The 15,621-nt window shown below is 48.0% G+C and overlaps 1 protein-coding gene across 1 annotated transcript in view; it reads right to left on the reverse strand.

Annotated features, from left to right (window-relative positions):
- LOC122806233 (green-sensitive opsin) overlaps nt 1-15,621 on the reverse strand; it is a 216,866-nt gene that overhangs the window by 99,952 nt on the left and 101,293 nt on the right. The gene's annotated exons all lie outside the window — the stretch shown is intronic.

Below are 15,621 nucleotides of genomic sequence, written 5' to 3' on the forward strand. Positions count from 1 at the left end.
TATGTAAATTCAAAATTCCAGTTATGCGCTGTTTGACACCATCAGTATATTGTGTCAACTGCAAGTATATGTATGCTTCCTCTATATGTAACTCTATATGTGTATGATCTTTATGGATCAAACTTGTATATCTAACTGCAGTTTTGCAAGCATATACATGATCATTTTCTGCAAACTGTCCTTATTAGCAATGTATAATGAAAGGGTCTAAGACCACACAGAAAAGATGAAGGTCTGTATGGGATAGAGGGTCTGCAGGTGAAGGAGTTGACAGGCACATAAGTAAAGGTAAGAAACAGATAGCAATAGCAGCACGAAGGGTAAAGCATGTCAAAAGACAATGAGCCAATGAGGCAGGATAGGACAGTAACATACTCTAATTATGTTAACAAAAAGAAGAAAAACTAAACCTGTAAGAAAAAGGAGGTGGAGGAGAAACAATAAACAAGACAAGACAAGGGTTGGGAGGGTGGCTTAATGGTTAAGGTGTTTGCCTTACAAACACAAGGTGCAAGGTTTGAGTCTCACAAGGGATAATTGGCTAGGCTTAAAATGGCTCGCAAGGGCAGTTAGCCTAGTACTAATCTATGAACTAATCTATGAACCTATGAACCTATGTCTCTGTTAAAAGTGGTTAAGTGGTGGGGGTGAAGCAAAGTGCACGGAGGCTACTGAACAGACAGCAGGTTCTCAGTGAGTTCTTCACCTCATTCTTCACCATGGATAGATCAGAGCAGATACCAGTCTGGGAGAGTGGAAAACACAGGGAAGATAAATGGTCCTTCTCAGAAGGTAGCATTAGAAATGAGGAAAGTGGAGGAACACAAAATCCGGGACCATATAAGCTGCCCCCCAGGACCACTTCTGACCCTGCTCATTGAACTGCTAATGGCAGCTGCATACCCAAGCACTAGAGGACAACTAAGATGCTCAGTAAAATCTACCTCCCACAGGAAAACTTGTACTTGGAAAAGTAAAGAAGGAAAAGGGACATGAAATTGCACAACACATCAAAAAGGAATTACCCCTGTCAGTGTGAGAATTAATGTGACAAAGGCAAGCATGGCATCGGAATACTCAAGCCTAACAGTAGACTGAAAAGATAGAAGCCATGCTTCCTTTAGCATGTGTCCTGCTGAGCTCCTGCTTATGTTCCATGTACACTTTTGGATGCTTTACTAAGAGTGGTAGTGAGAGTTTAGAGAAATCAAACAAAGAACAATCTAATAAATGGAGTCTGGGTGCACTCTCACAGCCTTAAAAGTGCAGTCTAGAAGGCAAAAGGGAGAGAAGAGCCACGCTGTGATGGAGCCATGCTATGAGTCCACAGAATCCCTTCAGGGAGGATGGTGGGTATGAAGCACATGATGAACGGCAGTCAGGGAAGAGGAGTATAGGTTCATAGGTTCATAGGTTCATACTAGGCTATCTGCCCAAGGGCATTTATAAGCCTAGCCCATAGTTATGTGGCTTTCGCCACCCCTTTAGTTTGAATAAAAACTATGCCTATCATTTTGCTGTGCCTCTGTCAAGCAGTGACGCTGAAGTAATCCCTGGGGTATATCTGCAATCTCCCATCCATTGGTCAAGATTCCTCTTGAACAAGACCAGAGAGGTGCTCTGCCTCACATGTACCGGGATTTTGTTCCACAGCATAGGGAGTCTCTGGGTGATGAATCTGTCCCTCCAGCACGTTCTATTTATAACCGTGTCAAGGTTTAAGTCTCCGCCCTTGTGGTTCTGAGGATCTAGATTTTTGAGGTGAAGCATATTCATCAAATCTGGGTTTGACATGGCCTTATATGTCAGGCACAGGTCACCTCTGAGCAAGCGGTATGAGACTGAATAGAGCTGGAGTTCTTTCAGTCGGGCAGCATAAGACATATTTTTGAGACCCTTTATCCTTTTGGTGAGGAACTTTTGGGGCCTTTCAAGCTGCAGCAGGTGTCTGGTCAGATACATTCGAACGGGCATTGTACTCAATCATAGGTCTAATAAGTGATGAGTACAGGGGACGATGACCTCCCTTGATCTAGATGTGAATCCCTTCATGATCAGGTGGGTGATATAGAAGGTTTTCCTAACTACTTTAGCAACATGAGTGTCAAACGAAGGCTACTGTCAACCTGGGTCCCCAGATCTCTGATGACTTTTTCTGTGCTCAGTGGATTGCCACCTATATGGTAGCTAGGGGTAGCCTTGTTTTTCCCAAAGGGTATGACTATGCATTTTTGGCGCTTAACTTCAGGCCATGGCTCTGGCACCAGTTATCCATTTCTGTGAGGCCCTTCTGGAGGATATCTGTGTCAGATGTGTTTCGACTATGGCGCCCAGTTTGCAGTCATCTGCAAACTTTGTCAGCCATAACCCTCCTGTGTTTGCTTGTACTTCAGAAAAGTAGATGCCGAACAAGAGTGGACCCAGGACTGAGCCCTGTGGGACACCACTTGTGACAGGCTTTGAGTCTGACATGGCTCCAGCAACTCTGACCCTGTGGGTTCTGTCACTTAGCCAGTTTGCAACCCATCTTGTGATGTATGGGTTTACATTCAAGCTGATGAGTTTTCGATGATACCTGAGTGGGGTATTGTGTCAAGGCCTTTGCCAGGTCGAGGTAGGCTGTATGGACTGCCTTTCCTCATCAATGGCCTTGGTGACTGTCTCGAAAAGTCAACCAAGTTTAAGAGGCAGGATCTGCCTTTGACAAAGCCAAACTGAGTTGGATCCAAAGTCTGCAAGTTCCCTATGTCTTTATTTATGAGTTCCATTATGATCCTCTCCATGGCTTTGCAGATAAGGCTTGTCAAGCTAATGGGGCGGTAATTTCCAGGGTCTGTGGAGGCACCGCCCTTATGAAGTGGGACCACAGTCGCCGTGCGCCACTCCTTGGGTACGTATCCTGAGGTGAGGCTAAGATTAAACAGCTGTCCTAACTGTGGGTTTAACTGGTCTAGCACTAGTAGTATGTTAGGCAGACTGATGATACACAGTTATAGGATCATAGGGTCATGGGAAATACAAGACATTTGAGTCTTGTGACCATTTATGCCTTGCCAGTATCTATCGTCAGACTGAGATTTCTCTCTTTTGAGCAGTGCTAGACCAGTTAAGCCGGAGGTGAGCGTATGAATACCAATCCAGTTATCCAATTTCCATTTGAAGGAAAATAATGTATCACACTTCTTAATTTATAATGGGAGTCTATTGCAGAGGAGGGGAAGGCACTCTGTAATGAACCTATCACTCCATCTTGTTTTGTGTATCTGTTGGTGAAGATTTAGATCTCTTGTTCTGGTATTTGTAGGACTATTCAATTTGTGGAGATACAAAGACATCCTGGATCCTGGGGTCCCTTATGGCTTGGAAGGCAAGGCACAGATGTCCCGTCAGGGTTCTATAAGACGTTGAATAACGGAACAGTGCTTCCAGTCTTTTCTTCTAGCGTAGAGCTTTTAACCAGCGATCTTTGTTAGGAAGCTCTGGGGTCTTTCTTAGTTGTATGATGTCTATTGATGTACATCCTACAGGGGGCATTGTATTCAGTAACTGGCCTAAACAATGCCAGATATAATGGGACAATGAAGTCTTTAGATCTGGAAGAGAAATGATCACGTGATCATGTTACAGATTTGATATGTAATTTACAATGGCATGTCCATTAGCTGGACTAAAAATGGCATTATGTGGTCAGCAAAGGCTTTAGCAAGTATGGGAAAGATTTGGAACAAGAGGTTCAGTTCCATCCTTGGCAAAGCAAGTAGGACTATCAAGCATCTCTTCCCATGTTGAAAAATATTGGATTCACCTGGAATGACACCAACTATTTAGCCAATTGTTGAATACAGTTGTCTTTTCTTTGTACCTAGGCATCATTCTTGGCGAAGGAACAATACCGCTCAGGACTAGGGTCTTACCTGCATTTGTGACATGCATACAGAGCTCTGACATGTCTCTCTGCATATCCTTCAGGGTTTTGCCTGCTAAGTCATTCACTCCCACATGGACCACCACCATGTCATAGTGATATTTGCCAGGTGAAAGGGTCTTGAGATATCAGAGATCCTGGCACCTGAAAGATAACTCACTATTACCCTGTTTTTGTCCGGCCTAGTGAGAGGTGAATCGCTGTGCTTGACTATAGTGTCGACAATCACTAAAATGTTTTTATTTGTAGAGTGGTTTTATGTACTAAATATTGAGTCTTCGAGGTGATGTGGATTTTGATTGTCACTGAGATCTAGGGCCTTTTTAGTATTCAGCATGCACCCTTACATAGTGTTGTATGGTGTTCCAGCATGAAGACATGCAACACTGCAAAGGGCTGGTGCTGCAGCCATGCTGAATGCTAACAAGGCATTCTGGGAGGACAGACATATACCTCTTGGAAAGCATCTATATGGTCAACTGATTCAAGAAAGTGATTGGTCATGTATGTCAGCATGGTCATCACCACCACTTCTCAGTACCAGACATGGCCAAAAGGTCATATTCAGCTATTAAACATGAATGTCCTGGAGAATAGTACTAGACACCAGGACTTAATTTTAATTTTCCATAATGGAATCTACATCAAAACAGGGACAAGGGGGAGGGGAGTATACACTAGACATCAGTGATGTATCTGTAAAGTGCTATACTGGCACCAAAGTTATTACATAGACAGGGGGGTACAGTGTTGTACCTGCACTAGCATTACTACAGAGATCAGAGTGGGGGGCACTAGACACTAGGGAATTCTTTTAGTAGTGATGACACCAATGTTACTACAGGGATTGGGGGTGGGGGAGCCAGGGGACACCAGAGAATGCTTTAAGTGGTAATGGCACCAATGTTACTACAGAGATTGGGGGGTGGGGGGAGCCACTGAACCCCAGGGAATGCCTTAAGTGCTGTAATAACACAAGCTTTATGGAGATCAAGGGAAGCCAATGGACACAGGGGTATTCTTTAAGTGACATAATGGCTCCAACAGTAGTACAGGGATTGGGGGTGGGGATACACTAGATACCAGGGAATACTCCTTAAAGTTCCTTAATGCATATACACTTTAATGGGGTTGGGGGTAAACCACCAACCACAAGAGCTTACACACTAGCATGCTGTAATGGCACCAATGGTAGTATGGGAATTGATGGGTGGGGGGCCACTACACTACTTGGGATGACTCATTAAAGTGCCGTAAAAGCACTGAAATCAGAAAGGGGCTTGGTGGGTGGGTGGATGCACTATACCGCCAGGACCTTAGACATATGTGCCTTAAAAGCACTAAAGTAGTATGGGGGTAGGGGGAGCCACAGGAGGGTAGGGGTAGGGGCAGGGACAGGGACTGCAGTCTGTTCATGTTTGTGTACTTGTGAGTGTGTGAGAGAGAGTGACTGGAGTGGAGATTCCACTGACTACACAAGCAGCACAGTACTACCAGGCTGACAATGACCACACGAGCAGCACAGTACTATCAGGCTGACACTGACTACATGAGCAGCATGGTACTAGCAGGCTAACACTGACTATACAAGCAGCACGGTACTACCAGGCTGACACTGACTACACGAGCAGCATGGTACTATCAGGCTGACACTGACTACATGAGCAACATGGTACTATCAGGCTGACACTGACTACATCAGCAGCATGGTACTATCAGGCTAACACTGACTACACAAGCAGCACGGTACTACTAGGCTGACACTGACTATATCAGCAGCACGGTACTACCAGGCTGACACTTAGAACACGAGCAGCACAAATAGTACCAGGCTGACACTGACTACACGAGCAGCATGGTACTACCAGGCTGACACTGACTAAACAAGGAGAACAGTACTACCAGGTTGGCACAGAGTACATGAGCAGCACGGCACTACTAGGCTTACACTGACTACACAAGCAGCACAGTACTATCAGGCTGACACTGACTACATGAGCAGCACAGTGCTATCAGGCTAACACTGACTACACAAGCAGCATGGTACTACTAGGCTGACACTGACTACATCAGCAGCACGGTACTACCAGGCTGACACTTAGAACACAAGCAGCACAAATAGTACCAGGCTGACACTGACTACACGAGCAGCATGGTACTACCAGGCTGACACTGACTAAACAAGGAGAACAGTACTACCAGGCTAGCACTGAGTACATGAGCAGCACGGCACTACTAGGCTTACACTAACTACACAAGCAGCACAGTACTATCAGGCTGACACTGACTACACGAGCAGCACAGTACTACCACTGACACTGACTGCATGAGCAGCATGGTACTATCAGGCTGACACTGATTACACCAGCAGCATGGTACTAGCAGGCTGACACTGACTACATGAGCAGCACGGTACTACCAGGCTGACACGGAGTACACAAGCAGTACAGTAGTACCAGGCTAACACTGAATACACAAGGAGCACAGTACTACCAGGCTGTCACTGACTACATGAGGAGCACATTACTACCAAGTTGACACTGACTGCATGAGCAGCATGGTACTACCAGGTTGACACTGATACATGAGCAGCATGGTACTACCAGGCTGGCACTGACTACACAAGCAGCACCGTAGTACCAGGGTGACACTGACTACATGTGCCACATGGTACTACCAGGCTGACACTGACTACATGAGCAGCACAGTAGTACCAGGCTGACACTGACTACATGAGCAGCATGGTACTACCAGGCTGACACTGAGTAAAAAAGCAGCACAGTACTACCAGGCTGACAATGACTACATGAGAAGCACAGTAGTACCAGGCTGACACTGACTACATAAGCAGCATGGGACTACCAGGCTGACACTGACTACATGAGCATCACTGTACTACCAGGCTAACACTGACTACACAAGCAGCACGGTACTACCAGGCTGACACTTAGTACACGAGCAGCACAAGTAGTACCAGGCTGACACTAACAACACAAGCAGCATGGTACTACCAGGCTGACACTGACTACACAAGGAGAACAGTACTACCAGGTTGTCAGTGAGTACATGAGCAGCACAGCACTACCAGGCTAATGCTGACTACACAAGCAGCACAGTACTACCAGGCGGACACTGACTGCATGAGCAGCATGGTACTACCAGGCTGACACTGACTACACCAGCAGAATGGTACTACCAGGCTGACACTGACTACATGAGCAGTGCGTCCTACCAGGCTGACACTGACTGCATGAGCAGCATGGTACTACCAGCCTGACACTGAGTACACAAGCAGCACCGTAGTGCCAGGGTGACACTGACTACATGAGCCACATAGTACTTCCAGGATGACACTGACTACATGAGCAGCACAGTAGTACAAGTCTGACACAGACTACATGAGCAGCATGGTACTACCAGGCTGACACTGAGTAAAAAAGCAGCACAGTACTACCAGGCTGACAATGACTACATGAGGAGCACAGTACTAGCAGGTTGGTGCTGAGTACATGAGCAGCACGGTACTACCAGGCTGACACTGACTGCATGAGCAGCATGGTACTACCAGGCTGACACTGACTACATGAGCAGCACGGTACTACCAGGCTGACACTGAGTACACAAGAAGCACCGTAGTACCAGGGTGACACTGACTACATGAGCCGCATGGTACTACCAGGCTGGCACTGACTACATGAGCAGCACAGTAGTACCAGGCTGACAATGACTACATGAGCAGCATGGTACTACCAGGCTGACACTGAGTAAATGAGCAGCACAGTACTACCAGGCTGACATGGACTATATGAGCAGCACAGTAGTACCAGGCTTACACTGACTACATGAGCAGCATGGTACTACCAGGCTGACCCTGACTACATGAGCAGCACAGTACTACCAGGCTGACACTGAGTAAATGAGCAGCACAGTAGTACCAGCCTGACACTGACTACATGCGAAGCATGGTACTACCAGGCTGACACTGAGTACACAAGCAGCACGGTAGTTACAGGCTGACACTGACTACATGAGCAGCATCGTACTAAAAGGCTAACACTGACTACACGAGCAGCATGGTACTACTAGGCTGACACTGACTATATGAGCAGCATGGTACTACCAGGCTGACACTGACTACATGAGCAGCACGGTACTACCAGGATGACACTCAGTACATGAGCAGCTCAGTAGTACCAGGCTGACACTAACTACATAAGCAGCATGGTAGTAGCAGGCAAATACTGACTACACAAGCAGCACGGTACTACCAGGCTGACACTGACTACACGAGCAGCATGGTACTATCAGGCTGACACTGACTACATGAGCAGCATGGTACTACCAGGATGACACTGACTACATGAGCAGCATGGTACTACCAGGCTGACACTGACAACATGAGCAGCATGGTACTACCAGGCTAACATTAACTACACAAGCAGCACAGTACTACTGGGCTGACACTGAGTACACTAGCAGCACAAGTAGTACCAGGCTGACACTGACTACACGAGCAGCATGGTACTACCAGGCTGACACTGACTACACGAGGAGAGCAGTACTACCAGGTTGGCACGGAGTACATGAGCAGCATGACACTACCAGGCTTACACTGACTACACAAGCAGCAGAGTACTACCAGGCTGACACTGACTACATGAGCAGCACAGCACTACCAGGCTGCCACTGACTGCATGAGCAGCATGGTACTACCTACCTGACACTGACTACACCAGCAACATGGTACTACCAGGCTGACACTGACTACATGAGCAGCACGGTACTACCAGGCTGACACTGACTACACAAGCAGCACAGTAGTACCAGGCTGACACTGATTACATGAGGAATGCAGTACTACCAGGCTGACACTGACTACATGAGGAACACAGTACTACCAGGCTGACACTGAATATGCAAGCAGCATGGTACTACCAGGCTGACACTGACTACATGAGGAGCACAGTATTACCAGGTTGGTGCTGAGTACATGAGCAGCAGAGGACTACCAGGCTGACTTGGGCTACACAAGCAGAATGGTACTACCAGGCTGACACTGACTGCATGAGCAGCATGGTACTACCATACTGACACTTACTACATGAGCAGCACTCTATTACCAGGTTGACACTGAGTACATGAGCAGCACAGTACTACCAGGCTGACACTGACTACATGAGCAGTGCAATAGTACCAGGCTGACACTAACTACATGAGCAGCATGGTACTACCAGGCTGACACTCACTACATGAGCAGCTCAGTACTACCAAGCTGACACTGAGTAAATGAGCCGCACAGTAGAACCAGCCTGACACTGACTAAATGAGCAGCATGGCACTACCAGGCTGACACTGAATACACAAGCAGCACGGTAGAAACAGGCTGACACTGACTATTTGAGCAGCATGGTACTACCAGGCTAAAACTGACTACACAAGCAGGACATTACTACTGGGCTGACACTGAGTTCACGAGCAGCACAAGTAGTACCAGGCTGACACTGACTACATGAGCAGCATGGTATTATCAGGCTGACACTGACTACACAAGCAGCACAGTACTACAAGGCTGACACTGACTGCATGAGCAGCACAGTACTACCAGGTTGGCACTGAGTACATGAGCAGAATGGCACTACCAGGCAAACACTGACTACACAAGCAGCACAGTACTACAAGGCTGACACTGACTACACGAGCAGCACAAGTAGTACCAGGCTGACACTGACTACATGAGCAGCATGGTACTACCAGGCTGACACTGACTACATGAGGAGAACAGTACTATCAGGTTGGCACTGAGTACATGAGCAGCATGGCACTACCAGGCTAACGCTGACTACACAAACAGCACAGTACTAAAAGGCTGACACTGACTACATGGGCAGCACAGTACTACCAGGCTGACACTGACTGCATGCGCAGAATGGTACTACCAGGCTGCACTGACTGCATGAGCAGCATGGTACTACCAGGCTGATGCTGACTACATGAGCAGCATGGTACTACCACGCTGACACTGACTACATGAGCAGCACGGTACTACTAGGCTGACACTGAGTACACAAGCAGCATAGTAGTACCAGGCTGACACTGACTACACAAGGAGCACAGTACTATCAGGCTGACAGTGACTACATGAGCAGCACAGTAGTACCAGGCTGACACTGACTACATGAGCAGCATGGTACTACCAGGCTGATACTGAGTACACGATCAGCCCCTTAGTACCAGGCTGACACTGACTACATGAGCAGCATGGTACTACCAGGCTGACACTTACTACATGAACAGCACTCTATTAGCAGGTTGACACTGAGTACATAAGTCGCACAGTAGTACCAGGCTGACACTGACTACATGAGCAGCATGGTACTAACAGGCTGACACTGAGTACATGAGCAACTCGGTAGTACCAGGCTGACACTGACAACATGAGCAGCATGGTACTAGCAGGCTAACACTGACTACACCAGCTGCATGGTAATAACAGGATGACACTGACTACACGAACAGCATGGTACTATCAGCCTGACACTGACTACATGAAGAGCATGCTACTACCAGGCTAACACTGACTACACAAGCTGCAAGGTAATACTAGGCTGACACTGACTACATGAGCAGCACGGTATTACCAGGCTAACACTGACTACACAAGCAGCATGGTATCTACCAGGCTACCACTGACTACATGAACAGCATGGTACTACCAGGCTAACACTGACTAAACAAGCAGCATGGTACTACTAGGCTGACACTGACTACCTGAGCAGCATGGTACTACCATGCTGACACTAACTACATGAGCAGCACGATACTACCAAGCTGACACTGAGTACATGAGCAGCTCAGTAGTACCAGGCTGACACTGACAACATGAGCAGCATGGCACTAGCAGGCTAACACTGACTACACAAGCTGCAAGGTAATAGCAGGCTGACAATGACTACACGAGCAGCACAGTACTATCACGTTGACACTGACTACATGAGCAGCATGGTAGTACCAGGCTAACACTGACTACATAAGCAGCATGGTACTACCAGGCTAACACTGACTACACAAGCAGCACAGTACTACTGGGCTGACACTGAGTTCATGAGCAGCACAAGTAGTACCAGGCAGAAACTGACTACATGAGCAGCATGGTACTACCAGGCTGACACTGACTACACGAGGAGAACAGTACTACCAGGTTGGCACAGAGTACATGAGCAGCATGGCACTACCAGGATAACACTGACTGCACAAGCAGCACAGTACTACAAGGCTGACACAGACTACAAAAGCAGCACAGTACTACAAGGCTTACACTGACTGCATGAGCAGCACGGTACTACCAGGTTGGCACTGAGTACATGAGCAGAATGGCACTACCAGGCTAACACTGACTACACAAGCTGCACAGTACTACAAGGCTGACACTGACTACACGAGCAGCATAAGTAGTACCAGGCTGACACTGACTACATGAGCAGCATGGTACTACCAGGCTGACACTGACTACACGAGGAGAACAGTACTACCAGGTTGGCACTGAGTACATGAGCAACATGGCACTACCAGGCTAATTCTGACTACACAAGCAGCACAGTACTACAAGGCTGACACTGACTACATGGGCAGCACAGTCCTACCAGGCTGACACTGACTGCATGAGCAGGATGGTACTACCTGACACTGACTGCATGAGCAGCATGGTACTACCAGGCTGACACTGACTACATGAGCAGCACGGTACTACCAGGCTGACACTGACTACATGAGCAGCACGGTACTACCAGGCTGACACTGAGTACACAAACAACATAGTAGTACCAGGCTGACACTGACTACACAAGGAGCACAGTACTATCAGGCTGACAGTGACCACATGAGCAGCACAGTAGTAACAGACTGACACTGACTACATGAGCAGCATGGTACTACCAGGCTGATACAGAGTACATGATCAGCCCCGTAGTACCAGGCTGACACTGACTACATGAGCAGCATGGTGCTACCAGGCTGACACTGACTACATGAGCAGCACTCTATTACCAGGTTGACACTGAGTACATGAGCAGCACAGTACTACCAGGCTGACACTGACTACATGAGCAGCACAATAGTACCAGGGTGACACTGACTACATGAGCAGCATGGTACTACCAGGCTGACACTCACTACATGAGCAGCACGGTACTACCAGGCTGACACTGAGTAAATGAGCAGCACAGTAGAACCAGCCTGACACTGACTACATGAGCAGCATGGTACTACCAGGCTGACACTGAATACACAAGCAGCACAGTAGAAACAGGCTGACACTGACTACATGAGCAGCATGGTACTACCAGGCTAACACTGACTACACAAGCAGGAAGGTACTACTGGGCTGACACTGAGTTCATGAGCAGCACAAGTAGTACCAGGCTGACACTGACTACATGAGCAGCATGGTATTACCAGGCTGACACTGACTACACAAGCAGCACAGTACTACAAGGCTGACACTGACTGCATGAGCAGCACAGTACTACCAGGTTGGCACTGAGTACATGAGCAGAATGGCACTACCAGGCAAACACTGACTACACAAGCAGCACAGTACTACAAGGCTGACACTGACTACATGAGCAGCACAAGTAGTACCAGGCTGACACTGACTACATGAGCAGCATGGTACTACCAGGCTGACACTGACTACATGAGGAGAACAGTACTATCAGGTTGGCACTGAGTACATGAGCAGCATGGCACTACCAGGCTAATGCTGACTACACAAGCAGCACAGTACTAAAAGGCTGACACTGACTACATGGGCAGCACAGTACTACCAGGCTGACACTGACTGCATGAGCAGAATGGTACTACCAGGCTGACACTGACTGCATGAGCAGCATGGTACTACCAGGCTGATGCTGACTACATGAGCAGCATGGTACTACCAGGCTGACACTGACTACATGAGCAGCACGGTACTACCAGGCTGACACTGAGTACACAAGCAGCATAGTAGTACCAGGCTGACACTGACTACACAAGGAGCACAGTACTATCAGGCTGACAGTGACTACATGAACAGCACAGTAGTACCAAGCTGACACTGACTACATGAGCAGCATGGTACTACCAGGCTGACACTTACTACATGAACAGCACTCTATTAGCAGGTTGACACTGAGTACATAAGCCGCACAGTAGTACCAGGCTGACACTGACTACATGAGCAGCACGGTACTAACAGGCTGACACTGAGTACATGAGCAGCTCGATAGTACCAGGCTGACACTGACTACATGAGCAGCATGGTACTATCAGCCTGACACTGACTACATGAAGAGCATGCTACTACCAGGCTAACACTGACTACACAAGCTGCAAGGTAATACTAGGCTGACACTGACTACACGAGCAGCATGGTACTATCAGGTTGACACTGACTACATGAGCAGCATGGTACTACCAGGCTAACACTGACTACACAAGCAGCATGGTATCTACCAGGCTAACACTGACTACATGAACAGCATGGTACTACCAGGCTAACACTGACTACACAAGCAGCACGGTACTACTAGGCTGACACTGCATTCACAGCAGCACAAGTAGTACCAGCTGACACTGACTACATGAGCAGCATGGTACTACCAGCCTGACACTGACTACACGGGGAGAACAGTACTACCAGGTTGGCACTGAGTACATGAGCAGCATGGCACTACCAGGATAACACTGATTGCACAAGCAGCACAGTACTATAAGGCTGACACTAATTACGCAAACAGCACATCACTACAAGGCTGACACTGACTGCATGAGCAGCACGGTACTACCAGTTTGGCACTGAGTACATGAGCAGAATGGCACTACCAGGCTAACACTGACTACACAAGCAGCACAGTACTACAAGGCTGACACTGACTACACGAGCAGCACAAGTAGTACCAGGCTGACACTGACTTCATGAGCAGCATGGTATTACCAGGCTGACACTGACTACACGAGGAGAACAGTACTACCAGGTTGGCACTGAGTACATGAGCAGCATGGCACTACCAGGCTAACGCTGACTACACAAGCAGCACAGTACTACAAGGCTGACACTGACTACATGGGCAGCACAGTACTACCAGACTGACACTGACTGCATGAGCAGCATGGTACTACCAGGCTGACACTGACTGCATGAACAGCATCGTACTACCAGGCTGACACTGACTACATGAGCAGCATGGTACTACCAGGCTGACTACATGAGCAGCACTGTACTACCAGACACTGAGTACACAAGCAGCATAGTAGAAAGAGGCTGACACTGACTACACAAGGAGCACAGTACTACCAGGCTGACAGTGACTACATGAGCAGCACAGTAGTACCAGGCTGACACTGATTACATGAGCAGCATGGTACTACCAGGCTGATACTGAGTACATGATCAGCCCCGTAGTACCAGGCTGACACTGACTACATAAGCAGCATGGTACTACCAGGCTGACACTTACTACATGAGCAGCACTTTATTACCAGGTTGACACTGAGTACATGAGCCCCACAGTAGTACCAGGCTGACACTGACTACATGATCAGCACGGTACTACCAGGCTGACACTGACTACATGAGTAGCATGGTACTACCAGGCTGATACTGAGTACACGATCAGCCCCTTAGTACCAGGCTGACACTGACAACATGGGCAGCATGGTACTAGCAGGCTAACACTGACTACACAAGCTGCACGGTAATACCAGGCTAACACTGACTACATGAGCAGCATGGTACTACCAGGCTAACACTGACTACACAAGCAGTACGGTACTACCAGGCTGACACTGACTACACGAGCAGCACGGTACTATCAGGTTGACACTGACTACATGAGCAGCATGGTACTACCAGGCTGACACTGACTACATGAGCAGCATGCTATCTACCAGGCTGACACTGACTACATGAGCAGCATAGTACTAGCAGGCTAACACTGACTACACAAGCAGCACAGTACTACTGGGCTGACACTAAGTTCACGAGCAGCACAAGTAGTACCAGGCTGACACTGACTATATGAGCAGCATGGTACTACCAGGCTGACACTGACTACATGAGGAGAACAGTACTACCAGGTTGGCACTGAGTACATGAGCAGCATGGCACTACCAGGCTAACACTGACTACACAAGCAGCACAGTACTACAAGGCTGACACTGACTACACAAGCAGCACAAGTAGTACAAGGCTGACACTGACTACATGAGCAGCATGGTACTACCAGGCTGACACTGACTACACAAGGAGGACAGTACTACCAGGTTGGCACTGAGTACATGAGCAGCATGGCACTACCAGGCTAACGCTGACTACACACGCAGCACAGTACTACAAGGCTGACACTGACTACACGAGCAGCACAGTACTACTAGGGTGACACTGACTACATGAGCAGCATGGTACAACCAGGTTGACACTGACTACATGAGGAGAACAGTACTACCAGGTTGACACTGAGTACATGAGCAGCATGGCACTACCAGGCTAACGCTGAGTACACAAGCAGCATGGTACTACCAGACTGACACTGACTGCATGAGCAGCATGATACTACCAGGCTGACACTGACTACATGAGTAGCATGGTACTACCCGGCTGACTCTGACTACACAACAGCACTGTTGTACCAGGGTGACACTGACTACATGAGCAGCATGGT

The sequence above is a fragment of the Protopterus annectens genome, chromosome 7.part0 (genome assembly GCF_019279795.1).
Source record: "Protopterus annectens isolate FY-2018-M chromosome 7.part0, PAN1.0, whole genome shotgun sequence".
Taxonomy (NCBI): Eukaryota; Metazoa; Chordata; order Ceratodontiformes; family Protopteridae; genus Protopterus; species Protopterus annectens.